The sequence below is a fragment of the Penaeus vannamei genome, chromosome 34 (genome assembly GCF_042767895.1).
Source record: "Penaeus vannamei isolate JL-2024 chromosome 34, ASM4276789v1, whole genome shotgun sequence".
NCBI classification, from domain to species: Eukaryota; Metazoa; Arthropoda; class Malacostraca; order Decapoda; family Penaeidae; genus Penaeus; species Penaeus vannamei.
Window position 1 is genome coordinate 17,145,184 of NC_091582.1, and position 10,000 is coordinate 17,155,183.

General features: G+C 42.6%; 1 protein-coding gene across 2 annotated transcripts in view; it reads right to left on the reverse strand.

Annotated features, from left to right (window-relative positions):
* sano (serrano) overlaps positions 1-10,000 on the reverse strand; it is a 191,002-nt gene that overhangs the window by 18,030 nt on the left and 162,972 nt on the right. The window lies entirely within an intron of this gene.

Sequence of the window (10,000 nt, forward strand, 5' to 3'; positions counted from 1 at the left end):
GGAGGAGGAGGAGGGGGAGGGGGGAGGGGGGAGGGGGAGCAGAGAGGACCCAAACCGAGTGGATATTAGTCTTTGTCTAGAGCGGATCCAGGAAATGATAGTCGCTTTTCTGCCATTTTCTCTCCGTTTCCTCCTTTCCTTTGTTATTTTTCCGTCCCCTCCTCCCTGCTTTCCGACATTTTTCATGTTTATATATATAATAGTTCTTTGGCTGACAAAAAAGCTTTACGGATGTATGTTTCTGTGCTTTTTTGTTTTTTTTTACTTTATTTTTTTCAAATCGTAATCACTCGAGTTTGGTTGAAGAAAAGGATGTTTTAGTTCTATGTTCCTTGACGTTCCTCTCTCCCTCTCTCTTTCTCTCTATTTCTCTCTCTCTCTCTCTCTCTCTCTCTCTCTCTCTCTCTCTCTCTCTCTCTCTCTCTCTCTCTCTCTCTCTCTTTCATTTCTTTCTCTCCTCTCCCTCTCCTCTCTCTGCCTCCCTCCCCACTCTCTCTCCCTCCCAACTGCCTCCCTCTCCCTCACCACCACCCGCCCTCCCTCCTCCCTCCCCCTTGCCCCTCTCCCTACCTACCTTCCCCTCACCCCAACCTGTCCCTAAAACCCGCCCTAAATCCCCCTTAATGAACCAAAACACTATAATATTCCCCGTTGCAGTTATCCTTTCACAACCGTCCTTCTGGCACACTTGGCACTCGTAACGACCCTGTCACAACAACGAAATTACTATCTGTCTCATGTGCCGTAGAATTATTTTCTGGTAGGACGAATTGTCACTTAATATATACACAAAAAAATACACAAAAAAATATATACAAAAAAAATATCTGGTATACACAAAAAAATGACACTTTTTTATATCTCTGTTATGACGATTTCAACTACTTTATATAATTAGTAGAACAGTTTCAGCTTTTATATATATTTTTTGACATAAGTAATTTACTTAAAAATGAGAGAGAGAGAAAAAAATATCATAGGGTGGTAACGAATTCAATTACTTTGTATTTCAGTGGTAATATTTCAGTCATACGTACTTCTGGTATTACGAATTACATTAATTACCAAATGAGTCACAGCAGAGTGCAATTAGGATGAATAAACGCACGCACCGGTGAGTAAAAACAATATGAATACTCAATAAACAAATAAATCACAGGAAACAAATCGGGGATAAAAAATACAAAAACATAATATCAACAAAAAAGAAGCAAAACAAATACGATGACAACCTTCTACACCAAAAAAAAAAAAAAAATATATATATATATATATAAATAAAAATAAAACAAGAAATAAAAATATAGACAAGACACGATAATTACCGTTATCATCATCACCGTCTGTCACCTGTTTGACCTTTGACCCTTGTCACGTGGCACCCCTAACCTACCCCACCCCCCACTCCCGCCACACTCATCCACCCTCACCTCACCATCTCATCCACTCATTATCCATTATCCACCCTCATTCACCTTTACCCTCCTCTCATCTATTCTCATCCATCCCCTCATCCACCTATACCCCCACTCTCATCTATTCTCATCCATCCTCATTCACCTTTACCCTCCTCTCATCTATTCTCATCCACCTTCACTCCCTCGCTTCTATCTCCACCTATCCTCATCCACATATTCACACTCATCCCCTCACTCTATACATCCACTTCCCTCCACCTACACCCTACCTCCATCCACCACAGCCCCCTCCCCCCTCACCCACTCATCCACCTACAACTACATATTCTTCTCCCCCCCCCTTCGTTTGCAACCTTGATCGGAAGCCTGACCTCCGCGACCTGACCTTCAGCGCTACCGGAATTTCCTAATACACAAGAACGGGCGAATAAACTGCCTAACCTACAGATGAATTCACAAACAAGCAAGCAAACTACCTATCTAACGTGCAAAACAACCGACTTCCTAACTCACAAACTAACAAACAACCGAATTACCTAACACAAACAACCGAATTACCTAACACAAACAACCGAATTACCTAACACAAACAACCGAATTACCTAACACAAACAAACAATTTCACTACCTAAACCACAAACAAATAATAAACAAACAATTTCACTACCTAAACCACAAACAAATAATAAACAAACAATTTCACTACCTAAACCACAAACAAATAATAAACAAACAAATCTACCTATGCAACAAATACAATCAACTACCACACACACAAACAACCCAAACAACCAAACCAAACCAAACCAACCGACCCCCCCAACGACCCAACAACCCACTCCCCCACCCCCCGCTCACGAACCGACCCCCAACGACCCCAATTCAACCCTTTTAATCGCATAATGCCAATCAAAACAAACTGATGCCGCCGCTCCGATATGCTAATGAGTTCGCTGACCCTTCGCCGGATTAATCCCCTGATGACCTGTCACACGAGCATCTTTTTTATTTTAATTTCGAAAAAGGAAATAAATATATATGTGTGTGTCATTAGAAGGGGTACGGTTGTGTCGGCGGTGACAAGGGGACGTGGGCATCAATGTTATTGTTATCATCTTTATCATTATTATTGTTGTTATCATCATCATTATTATTATCATTGTACCTATCGCTATTTACAATTATCATCATTATCATCACTATTATTGTTATCATTATCATTATCATTTTTACTATCATTATTCACAATTATTATCATTATTATCATTATAGCTTTTCACTATCATACTTATTATCATTATCATTACTTTAAGAATATCATGATCATAATAATTATTATCATCATTATTATCATTATCATTATTATTATCATTTAATCATTATCACTATCATTACTACTATTATCATTAATATCATTATCACTATTATAGTTGTTGATGCTGATGTTACCAATATCATTGACATCATTATCAAGGTTATAATCATCGTTATCATTATCATTATTATCATTATTACCATCATAACTACTATTATCATTAATATCATTACTACTATTATTGTTGATGTTGATGTTACCAATATCATTAACACCATTATCAAGGTCATAATCATCGTTATCATTATCATTATTATCATTATTATCATTATCATAACCACCAAGTTTAAGTTCACAAGCACTCGAGTGGATGAGATAATATTAAAAAAAACATAAGATAATATTAAGGAGATAATATTTAAAATAAAAACTTTTCTTTTTCAAATATGGGTCAAAGTGTCTACAGACTGTCTGTATGTTTATCTTTACATCACTCTCTCATATTCTGTCTGTCTGTCTCAACCTCTCTCCCTCTCCCTCTCCCTCCCTCCCTCCTTCTCCCTCTCTCTTCTTCTCTCCCTATCCCTCCCTCCCTCCTTCTCCCTCCTTCCTTCTCCCTCTCCCTCCTTATCCCTCTCCCTCCTTATCTCTCCCTCCCTCCTTCTCCCTCTCCTTCTCCCCCTCCCTCTCCCTCTCTCATCTCATTCAACATCACAATACAATCCAGGTCTTCCTCCCTCTCTCATATTTTCCTCTTCCCTTCCCTCTCTTTCTCTCTTCCCAACATTTTTGTTTTTCGAGATTAACGTTGCAGGGGTCAAACGGGGTCACGACGGAGGAGTTCCTGTAAATCCTGAATCTCTGGTGGAAAATGAGGCGGAGAGAGAGCGTGTGCGTGGAGAGGGGGGGGGGGAGATAGGAGGATTGGGAGTTTAATATCATATATATATTTATATACATACATACATACATACATATATACATACATATATATATATATATATATATATATATATATATATATATATATATATGCACACACACACACACACACACACACACACACACACACACACACACACACACACACACACACACACACACACACACACACACACACACATATGCGTGTGTGTGTGTGTGTGTGTGTGTGTGTGTGTGTGTGTGTGTGTGTGTGTGTGTGTGTGTGTGTGTGTGTGTGTGTGTGTGTGTGTGTGTGTGTGTGTGTGTGCGCAGACAGAGAACAAGAAACAAAGGGAATAAAACCGAAAGACGCACAAGATAACGATAAAAGAAAGACCGTAGATGAGAGAAAGAAAACAGAGGAGAAAGAGAAGAAGACGAAGAGCGATGACAAACGACTGATAGATAAAAGAAGAAGAAAAAGAACACGAGACGAGTAAAAAAAAAGAAAAAAAAAGTCAGAGAGTGGCACCCCCATCCCCACCCCATCCCCAACCACTCCCCTCCCAACCCCACCCATAAGTTTTCTTCCAACTCTATCGTTTATCCCGTTTATCGAATCTTTATGCATCGCCCGGGCGGAATATACGGCGGGCGGGGGAGAGATAGCGCCGCCGGGGTTTGAGAAAAGAGGGAGAGGGGAAGAAGAAGATAAAGAAGAATGAGAAAAGAGGGAGAAGGGAAGAAGAAGATGAAGAATGGGGGAGATGTTAAGATAAAGAAGAATGAGAAAAGAGGGAGAGGGGAAGTAGAAGATGAAGAATGGGGGAGATGTTAAGACGAAGAAGAATGAGAATGGGGGGAGAGGGGAAGAAGAAGAAGAAGACGAATGAGAGATGTTAAGAGAAGAAGAAGAATGAGAATGGGGGGAGGAGGGAGAAGAAGAAGAAGATGATGAAGAATGGGGGAGATGTTAAGAAGGAGAATGGGGGAAGAGGTGAAGAACAAGAAGAATGGTAGGAGAGGTAAAGAGGAAGAAGATGGAGGAAGGGAGAGATGAAGAAGAAGAAGGAGAACTGGGAGAGGGGTGAAGAAGAGAATGAGGAGAGAGGTAAAGAAGAAGAAGGGGGGGGGAGGGATGAAAGGTAGGAAGGATAGGGAGAGAAAGGGAAAACAATAGAAAAATACAGAAGATTGCGCATACACATACATACACAAAAGCTCACGCGCACATACACACGTAAAACAAGAAACACACACACACACACATACACATACTCTACACACACACACACTTTCACATATACACAAATACATACATACGCACAAACACACAATCATGGACCAGACCGTGACCAATCCACCCATATAGCATATTTTCCTTTGTTCCTGAACTAACAATTACCCGAATCCATTACCAATTGGGATGAAATGGGATAAAGGTGGGGGGGGGGCGTGGGAAAGAAGGGGAGGGAGGGGAGGGGAGGAGAGGGAAGAGGAGGGGAGGGAGTGGACAGGAGTGGACGGGAGTGAGAGGAGAGGGGAGGGGAGGGGAGGGAAGGGGAGGAGAGTGGAGAGGGAGAAGGGAGGGAAGGAGGGAGGAAGGGGCGTGGGAGGGAAAGGGAGGAGGGAAGGGAGGGGAGGGAGTGGACTGGAGTGGACGGGAGTGAGAGGAGAGAGGGAAGGGAAGGGAAGGGAGGGGAGGGGAGGGTAGGAGTAGGAGAGGGGAGGGGAGAGGGTGCGTCTCAACCTCATGCACAATTACCTCGCAGTGACAACGGATTACAGGCGTAGGCGGGTTGCAGGGGAGGAGGGGGGGGGAGTACAGAGGAGGGGGTAGGGGCATCGCGAAGGGGGGGGGGGAGTAGCTGCCAAGAGAGTGGTTTGGGGGGAGAGCAGTGGGCTGGCGGAGGGTGGGTGGGGAGCATGGGGGGCGGAGGGGGGTGCATGGGCGGGCGGAGAGGGGGGGGAGGAGCTGTTCGTGGGCGGCCACACCCACCACTCAGCTGATGACTCTCACGGTATGTGCGCCTCGCTGCCTATGTGCACATTCACGGTGATACACGTGTGGATATTAGGGGGAGGCCAATGCGTACACGCACATACACATAAAGAAAATGGATAAATACGAACACGCGCGTACAAACAGGTGTGTACACATCCTACGTACACAAACACACACACACACACACACACACACACACACACACACACACACACACACAAACACCCTTACCTACACACACACCCTTACCCACACACACACATACACCCTCACCCACACAAAAACACACACTAAAACAAACAAACAAACAAACGCACACACACATATATACACTTTCCCTTCTCACCCACAGAAACACACACACACACTAAAACAAACAAACACAAACACACACACACACACTCACATCCACCCCCACCCACACACCCACACACACCCACCCCCCCCCCCCCCCCCCAAGCACGCGCAGGTGTTCCGGGTGCCAGAGTGCGCGCCGCCGACATCAAATAGCTTTGTTATGGCGTCGTTAGTGAGGTTATTAGACCACGGAATCTGAACGCCGATTTCCGCGCGGCTGTGAAAAGGTGGCCCTGTTTCTCTTCGCGTTTCTCTCTCTCTCTCTCGGTCTCGGTCTTTTTGTCTTTCTTTCTTTCTTGTTTCTCTCTCTCTCTCTCTGTCTCTCTCTCGCTCTTTTTGTCTTTCTTTCTTTCTTGTCTCTCTCTCTCTCTCTCTGTTTCTGTCTGTCTGTCTGTCTCTGTCTGTCTCTCTCTCACTCTCTCTCTCTCTCTCTCTCTCTCTCTCTCTCTCTCTCTCTCTCTCTCTCTCTCTCTCTCTCTCTCTCTCTCTCTCTCTCTCTTCCCTCCTTCGAATTTTCCCGTCTTTTATTCTCGTTTTCTCTTTTTCATTCTATCTTTTCCCTGTCTTTTATTCTCGTTTTCTCTTTTTCATTCTATGTTTTTCGTTCCTTTCGTTCCTCCTTCCATCTTGTCTTCTCCATATTTTCTTTTTTTCGTTCGTTTTTAACTCTCTCTCCGTCTTTCCCCTACCCTTCTTTACTTTCTCCTTCTTTCCTGTCTTTTCTCCCGTTCTCTTCTCTTCCTTCCTTCTCCATTCCTCCATTTCTCCCCCTCACTTCCTCTCTTTTCTCGCGTTCCCTTTCTTTTTCTCTCTTCCACCTTTCGCATTTCTCCATTTCTCTCCTTCTTCCCTCCTCCCTCCCTCCCTCCCTTCCTTCCTCCCTCCCTCCCTCCCTCCCTCTCTCCCTCCCTCCCTCCCTCCCTTCCTTCCCCCCTCCCTCCCTCCCTCCATCCATCCTTCCCTCCCTTCCTCCCTTCCTCCCCCCTCCCTCCTCCCTCCATCCTCCTCCCTTCCCTCCCTCCTCCCTCCCTCCCTCCCTCCCTCCCTCCCTCCCTCCCTTCCTCCTGGAGTATCGTCTGGCCTGAGCATATTTACGTTCCACTCCCTCAAACCGTCTTCTCTTGTTTACCTTTTCGGCGCAAGTAAACAGACGAAATATTTTGGAAACTAACAACGGGAACGACAACAATAGCGATAACAGACACAATAACAAAAACAATGATAACAACAACATATGAATAACATTTATCTTTATCAACCGCCATCAACAACAACAGCAACAGTATATTAATAAACACATATCATTATCAATCATAAACAACATTACTAATCATAAACACCATAAACAACAATAACAACAACACACTAATAACATTCATCGTCCCCAAAACACAACAACAACTATAATAAACACCATAACAACAACAAAACACCATAAACAACAAAACACCATAAACAACAACAAAACACCATAAACAACAACAAAACACCATAAACAACAATAACAACAACACACCAATAACATTCATCGTCCCCCAAAAACAACAACAACAAAACACTATAAACAACAATAACAACAACACACCACTAACATTTACCATCCTCCCCCCAAAACAACAACAATAACAACTAATCCAAAAGAACAACACCGATAACGCAAACAAACCCTAATGAACAACATCCAATAATGAACAAAGAACAACATCCAATAATGAACAAAGAACAACATCCAATAATGAACAAAAACCGCTGACAATGAAGCAGACGTTGCAAGCTCACCGACGTCGCCATGCAATGTTGAGTGATCGTGTCCATTAGGGCGAAGTTAGGCATCGATTTGTTCAATTCGTGTACTTTGTGTGTGTGTGTCTGTGTTTAGGCTTGGGCTTCCGTGCCTTCCAGATTCCTCTTTCTTTTTCTTTGTCCGGTTGCTTGATCCCGTCTCTCTCTCTTACTTCCTTTCTCTTTCTTTCTTTTCTCTCTCTCTCTTTCTCTTTCTCTTTCTTTTTTATTCTTGTTGATATGTATGTATGTATGTCTAATCATATCTCTTACAGCCCTCCCACTCCTTCCCCAACCCCCTCCCTTCCCCCTCCCTTCTCCTTCCCCCTTCCTCCACTCCCACTCCCCTTCTCCTCCCCCCTTCCTCCCTCCCTCCACCTCCCTCCTCCCACTCCCTTCCCTCCCCCCTCTCTCCACCCTCTCCACCTCCCTCCCTCTTTCCTTCAATCCACTTACTCTCTCATTACCTTCTAATCCCCTCGCGTGTCCCTCTGGCCTCTTTCGCCAACGGCCGACGGAACGCGACGCCGTTGTAAGAAGTCGGTAAGTCTTGGAATCCGCGTCCAAACGATTTTTTTTTTTTTTTTTTTTTTTTTTTTTATGTGATGTGCATTCCTTTTTGGTGTAAGTTTTGGAATCGCGCCAAACGAAATTCCTTTTTTTTTTAATGTGATGTGCATTCCATTTTTGGTGTTTTAGTTTTTTTTCGCTTTTTTTGGGGGGGAGGGAGGAGGGGGGTATTTTTCTTTATTTCTTTTAATTTCTTTGTTTGTCTGTCTTTATCTCTGTATCTCTGTCTTTTGTCTCTCTGTCTGTCTCTGTCACTTTCTTTCTCTTTCTCTCTATGTCTCTATCTTTCTCTTTCTCTCTCTCTCTCTCTCTCTCTCTCTCTCTTTCTTCTCTGTCTGTCTGTCTGTCTCTGTCACTTTCTCTCTCTTTCTCCCTCCCTCCCCTCCCTCCCTACCTCCTTCTCTTCTCTCTCTCTCTCTCTCTCTCTCTCTCTCTCTCTCTCTCTCTCTGTCTCACCCATCTTATCTCTTCCTTCTCATCTTTCTTCCACTTTGCTTCATACCCCCACCCCCTCTCCACATGACAATCCTAACATAGATCAAAGGAAAGAAAGTAAAAAAAAAAAGAAAAAAAATGAAAGAAAGAAAAGAAAAAAAACGACACCGAACCCACTAATATTTGCCTCAGTATGACCTCTTTAAAAAAAAAGTATAAAAGGATAATAACAACAATAATAAAAGAGAAGAATGGCGAGTAAAACGAATGACTGAATTTGCATCAGTATTCGCAGAAGAAAAAAAAATTCAGCAATAAGAAAAAGCTTTAAAAAATGTCATCAAATACCATGATAACAGTAATAATCTTATTCCGAAACTCACCTTTTCATTTTCTTACAGCTTTTTTTGCCTAATTACTCACATTAATCATAATAGTTCATGCTAATTCGTGTGGAAAATGTGTATTTTTATCGCTAATGAATTCAATGGCGCTTCTTGCTTTTGTTTCCGGGCAAATAATCAAAATTAATTAATCAAGTTTTTATTTAGGAGATCGAATGCACAACGCACACGCACACGCACATGTACATTTACACATACACTCAAACACACACACACACACACACACACACACACACACACACACACACACACACACACACACACACACACACACACACACACACAAAAAAAAAAATAATAATAATAATAAACAAACATACATACACACATACACATGGTGACAAAGACGTAAGAAGTAAAGAAGTAAACGAAATAAAAAGAAAATGAAACTGAAGATAACGGAAAAAATAATAATATAATACTCAAATAATGAAATTTGAATGCAAATTGGAATAGTGCGATGAAAATAACGAGTAACTGTATTGCAGACGTTATCAGTTCATTGGCTCATTGCACATCGCCAACAATTACTCACTCTGATATTCACATGTTCATTTATTCTGTCACTCATCTACTCACTCAACAGTTCACTCTCACTCTCATAAACACTCTCTCAGTCTCCCAATCCATCTTCAATCCCTCTTTTATTTTCACTCATTCGTTCTCATTCACTCACTCAGTCATTCATTCAGCAATTCATTCACCGACTCACTCTTCATTCATATAACTCTTCATTCACTCAGCGATTCGTTCTGACTCACTCCACTCATTCTTTGACTCACTCTTCACTCATCCAACCTTGCCCTCACTC